The sequence below is a fragment of the Oncorhynchus mykiss genome, chromosome 2, assembly GCF_013265735.2.
Source record: "Oncorhynchus mykiss isolate Arlee chromosome 2, USDA_OmykA_1.1, whole genome shotgun sequence".
NCBI classification, from domain to species: Eukaryota; Metazoa; Chordata; class Actinopteri; order Salmoniformes; family Salmonidae; genus Oncorhynchus; species Oncorhynchus mykiss.
This window is the reverse complement of record NC_048566.1, coordinates 76,113,303-76,119,434: the sequence shown is the minus strand read 5'-3', so window position 1 is coordinate 76,119,434 and position 6,132 is coordinate 76,113,303.

Genomic DNA, 6,132 nt, shown 5'->3' with positions numbered 1-6,132 from the left:
AGAGATGCAGCCAAGAGGCCCATGATCACTCTGGATGAACTGCAGAGATCTACAGCTGAGGTGGGAGACTCTGTCCATAGGACAACAATCAGTCGTATATTGCACAAATCTGGCCTTTATGGAAGAGTGGCAAGAAGAAAGCCATTTCTTAAAGATATCCATAAAAAGTGTTGTTTAAAGTTTGCCACAAGCCACCTGGGAAACACACCAAACATGTGGAAGAAGGTGCTCTGGTCAGATGAAACCAAAATTGAACTTTTTGGCAACAATACAAAACGTTATGTTTGGCGTAAAAGCAACACAGCTGAACACACCATCCCCACTGTCAAACATGGTGGTGGCAGCATCATGGTTTGGCCTGCTTTTCTTCAGCAGGGACAGGGAAGATGGTTAAAATTGATGGGAAGATGGATGGAGCCAAATACAGGACCATTCTGGAAGAAAACCTGATGGAGTCTGCAAAAGACCTGAGACTGGGACGGAGATTTGTCTTCCAACAAGACAATGATCCAAAACATAAAGCAAAATCTACAATGGAATGGTTCAAAAATAAACATATCCAGGTGTTAGAATGGCCAAGTCAAAGTCCAGACCTGAATCCAATCGAGAATCTGTGGAAAGAACTGAAAACTGCTGTTCACAAATGCTCTCCATCCAACCTCACTGAGCTCGAGCTGTTTTGCAAGGAGGAATGGGAAAAAAATTCAGTCTCTCGATGTGCAAAACTGATAGAGACATATCCCAAGCGACTTACAGCTGTAATCGCAGCAAAAGGTGGCGCTACAAAGTATTAACTTAAGGGGGCTGAATAATTTTGCACGACCAATTTTTCAGTTTTTGATTTGTTAAAAAAGTTTGAAATATCCAATAAATGTCGTTCCACTTCATGATTGTGTCCCACTTGTTGTTGATTCTTCACAAAAAAATACAGTTTTATATCTTTATGTTTGAAGCCTGAAATGTGGCAAAAGGTCGTTAAAGTTCAAGGGGGCCGAATACTATATACCATGTCATGTTGATGATGTTCTTGTTGTTGTATGTTTATTGAAAATCTGAGGTCAAATTTCCCAAAGGTCATGTATTCTGTAGGTCAGGCCTGGGCAAGTCCAGTCCTCTGGGGCCTGATTGGTGTCACACAACTAATCATGATCTTCAGTTAAAAATGCAATTAGTTTAAATCAGCTGTGTTTGCTAGGGATCGGGGGAAAGTGTGTTTAAATCAGCTGTGTTTGCTAGGGATCGGGGGAAAAGTGTGTTTAAATCAGCTGTGTTTGCTAGGGATCGGGGGAAAGTGTGTTTAAATCAGCTGTGTTTGCTAGGGATGGGGGGAAAGTGTGTTTAAATCAGCTGTGTTTGCTAGGGATCGGGGGAAAGTGTGTTTAAATCAGCTGTGTTTGCTAGGGATGGGGGGAAAGTGTGTTTAAATCAGCTGTGTTTGCTAGGGATGGGGGGAAAGTGTGTTTAAATCAGCTGTGTTTGCTAGGGATGGGGGGAAAGTGTGTTTAAATCAGCTGTGTTTGCTAGGGATCGGGGGAAAGTGTGTTTAAATCAGCTGTGTTTGCTAGGGATGGGGGGAAAGTGTGTTTAAATCAGCTGTGTTTGCTAGGGATGGGGGGAAAGTGTGTTTAAATCAGCTGTGTTTGCTAGGGATGGGGGGAAAGTGTGTTTAAATCAGCTGTGTTTGCTAGGGATGGGGGGAAAGTGTGTTTAAATCAGCTGTGTTTGCTAGGGATGGGGGGAAAGTGTGTTTAAATCAGCTGTGTTTGCTAGGGATGGGGGGAAAGTGTGTTTAAATCAGCTGTGTTTGCTAGGGATGGGGGGAAAGTGTGTTTAAATCAGCTGTGTTTGCTAGGGATCGGGGGAAAAGTGTGTTTAAATCAGCTGTGTTTGCTAGGGATGGGGGGAAAGTGTGTTTAAATCAGCTGTGTTTGCTAGGGATGGGGGGAAAGTGTGTTTAAATCAGCTGTGTTTGCTAGGGATCGGGGGAAAGTGTGTTTAAATCAGCTGTGTTTGCTAGGGATGGGGGGAAAGTGTGTTTAAATCAGCTGTGTTTGCTAGGGATGGGGGGAAAGTGTGTTTAAATCAGCTGTGTTTGCTAGGGATGGAGGGAAAGTGTGTTTAAATCAGCTGTGTTTGCTAGGGATGGGGGGAAAGTGTGTTTAAATCAGCTGTGTTTGCTAGGGATCGGGGGAAAAGTGTGTTTAAATCAGCTGTGTTTGCTAGGGATCGGGGGAAAGTGTGTTTAAATCAGCTGTGTTTGCTAGGGATGGGGGGAAAGTGTGTTTAAATCAGCTGTGTTTGCTAGGGATCGGGGGGAAAGTGTGTTTAAATCAGCTGTGTTTGCTAGGGATGGGGGGAAAGTGTGTTTAAATCAGCTGTGTTTGCTAGGGATGGGGGGAAAGTGTGTTTAAATCAGCTGTGTTTGCTAGGGATGGGGGGAAAGTGTGTTTAAATCAGCTGTGTTTGCTAGGGATGGGGGGAAAGTGTGTTTAAATCAGCTGTGTTTGCTAGGGATGGGGGGAAAGTGTGTTTAAATCAGCTGTGTTTGCTAGGGATCGGGGGAAAAGTGTGTTTAAATCAGCTGTGTTTGCTAGGGATGGGGGGAAAGTGTGTTTAAATCAGCTGTGTTTGCTAGGGATGGGGGGAAAGTGTGTTTAAATCAGCTGTGTTTGCTAGGGATGGGGGGAAAGTGTGTTTAAATCAGCTGTGTTTGCTAGGGATGGGGGGAAAGTGTGTTTAAATCAGCTGTGTTTGCTAGGGATGGGGGGAAAGTGTGTTTAAATCAGCTGTGTTTGCTAGGGATGGGGGAAAAGTGTGTTTAAATCAGCTGTGTTTGCTAGGGATGGGGGGAAAGTGTGTTTAAATCAGCTGTGTTTGCTAGGGATGGGGGGAAAGTGTGTTTAAATCAGCTGTGTTTGCTAGGGATGGGGGGAAAGTGTGTTTAAATCAGCTGTGTTTGCTAGGGATGGGGGGAAAAGTGTGTTTAAATCAGCTGTGTTTGCTAGGGATGGGGGGAAAGTGTGTTTAAATCAGCTGTGTTTGCTAGGGATGGGGGGAAAGTGTGTTTAAATCAGCTGTGTTTGCTAGGGATGGGGGAAAAGTGTGTTTAAATCAGCTGTGTTTGCTAGGGATGGGGGGAAAGTGTGTTTAAATCAGCTGTGTTTGCTAGGGATGGGGGGAAAGTGTGTTTAAATCAGCTGTGTTTGCTAGGGATCGGGGGAAAAGTGTGTTTAAATCAGCTGTGTTTGCTAGGGATGGGGGGAAAGTGTGTTTAAATCAGCTGTGTTTGCTAGGGATGGGGGGAAAGTGTGTTTAAATCAGCTGTGTTTGCTAGGGATCGGGGGAAAGTGTGTTTAAATCAGCTGTGTTTGCTAGGGATGGGGGGAAAGTGTGTTTAAATCAGCTGTGTTTGCTAGGGATGGGGGGAAAGTGTGTTTAAATCAGCTGTGTTTGCTAGGGATGGGGGGAAAAGTGTGTTTAAATCAGCTGTGTTTGCTAGGGATCGGGGGAAAGTGTGTTTAAATCAGCTGTGTTTGCTAGGGATGGGGGGAAAGTGTGTTTAAATCAGCTGTGTTTGCTAGGGATCGGGGGAAAGTGTGTTTAAATCAGCTGTGTTTGCTAGGGATGGGGGGAAAGTGTGTTTAAATCAGCTGTGTTTGCTAGGGATGGGGGGAAAGTGTGTTTAAATCAGCTGTGTTTGCTAGGGATGGGGGGAAAGTGTGTTTAAATCAGCTGTGTTTGCTAGGGATGGGGGGAAAGTGTGTTTAAATCAGCTGTGTTTGCTAGGGATGGAGGGAAAGTGTGTTTAAATCAGCTGTGTTTGCTAGGGATGGGGGGAAAGTGTGTTTAAATCAGCTGTGTTTGCTAGGGATGGGGGGAAAGTGTGTTTAAATCAGCTGTGTTTGCTAGGGATGGGGGGAAAGTGTGTTTAAATCAGCTGTGTTTGCTAGGGATCGGGGGAAAGTGTGTTTAAATCAGCTGTGTTTGCTAGGGATGGGGGGAAAGTGTGTTTAAATCAGCTGTGTTTGCTAGGGATGGGGGGAAAGTGTGTTTAAATCAGCTGTGTTTGCTAGGGATGGGGGGAAAGTGTGTTTAAATCAGCTGTGTTTGCTAGGGATGGGGGGAAAGTGTGTTTAAATCAGCTGTGTTTGCTAGGGATGGGGGGAAAGTGTGTTTAAATCAGCTGTGTTTGCTAGGGATCGGGGGAAAGTGTGTTTAAATCAGCTGTGTTTGCTAGGGATGGGGGGAAAGTGTGTTTAAATCAGCTGTGTTTGCTAGGGATGGGGGGAAAGTGTGTTTAAATCAGCTGTGTTTGCTAGGGATGGGGGGAAAGTGTGTTTAAATCAGCTGTGTTTGCTAGGGATGGGGGGAAAGTGTGTTTAAATCAGCTGTGTTTGCTAGGGATGGGGGGAAAGTGTGTTTAAATCAGCTGTGTTTGCTAGGGATCGGGGGAAAGTGTGTTTAAATCAGCTGTGTTTGCTAGGGATGGGGGGAAAGTGTGTTTAAATCAGCTGTGTTTGCTAGGGATGGGGGGAAAGTGTGTTTAAATCAGCTGTGTTTGCTAGGGATGGGGGGAAAGTGTGTTTAAATCAGCTGTGTTTGCTAGGGATGGGGGGAAAGTGTGTTTAAATCAGCTGTGTTTGCTAGGGATCGGGGGAAAAGTGTGACACCAATCAGGCCCCGAGGCCTGCTGCTTTAGGTTATCTATGTTCTCTATAAAGATTTTAGGTCGTTCCATGAGTAGACTGCCTTTTGCATCCCTTAGACATTTTAAGTAGAAATTGTGCACCAATATTGCATTTTAAAAGCCTGATGTATTAAATGAAGTGCCCTTTAATTTAGACCTCATGGGAAATTCAATACATCTTATTTTGAATAAATCAAATTAAATGTTACTTGTCACATGCGCCTAGTACTACAGTGAAATACTTACTTACAAGCCCTTAACCAACAATGCAGTTAAAGAAAAAAATACCTAAAAAATAAAAATAAAAACATTTGATTTGAGCGTTGGGCCAGTAACCGAAAGGTTGCTGGATCGAGTCCTTGAGCTGACATGGTAAAAATGTTGTTCTGCCCCTGAACAAGACAGTTAACCCACTGTTCTCAGGTAGGCGTCATTGTAAATAAGAATTTGTTCTTAACTGACTTGCCTAGTTAAATCAAAGTTACATTTAAAAATCATGTACTGCATTGTGTGCATGCCATTCCAAAACCACCCACAGGGTGGTGGCAGTTTCCTACTGTAGTACAAAGGCACCAATCCTATTGTAGCTATCACACTAATCCAGTGTCAAATGTAGACACCATTGCAGATCTACGCACCGAGTGAGTGATTGTAAATGTATAAAGGCTTTAATGGATATGTTAGTTCTGTTCTTTCAGTGGAACTGCCACTGTTGATCTTATAAATGTGAACTGCTACAGCCTTAGCCTTGTTATAAACGTCTGATAAAAGTTTTACTGTTGTTCTTTGGTCGGTCCAGAAGCGTGTGTGCATGCTTGTGTGTGCATCTGAGCCAGACAGACAGACGGATGGATGGAGACCTCAGCCAGACAGAACACTCATTGAGTCTGAGCTCAGCCTGAGGTGGTAAATTAAGATACATTCTATCTGACTTCATTACTGAAATGCAACTCCTCCATGGTGAACTGAAATTTAGGAGATCAGAGAGATGGGAAAGATACACAGACTTACTTGCACGCACACACACACACACACACAGTGGTCTGTGCTAAAAGCAGACTGAAGGTGTGCTAATGCACATATTGGACTGTGATGGGGATCCCTGAGTTAAGAGCAGAGCTAAGAAGGTATTACTGTAGACTGCTGAGTCACACACGCGCACGCACACACACACACACACACACACACAAACACACACACACACACACAAAGCATTCTTTTAATCAGGGCCAGACACTGATCCTCTAATCTCTTCACACCGTATCACTCCATCTTTCCTCCATCCAACCATATCTTACCCCAACATATCTCTCATATCTCAACTCTCCATCTCTCAACTTCTCCTGACTTCATACCGGTCTAGTTTTTCTTTCGGTTCTTGAGTGAAAGAAGCCAAGATTTCTCTTTCATTCGCTCTCCATCCCTCAATACAGAGAACCCGGTCC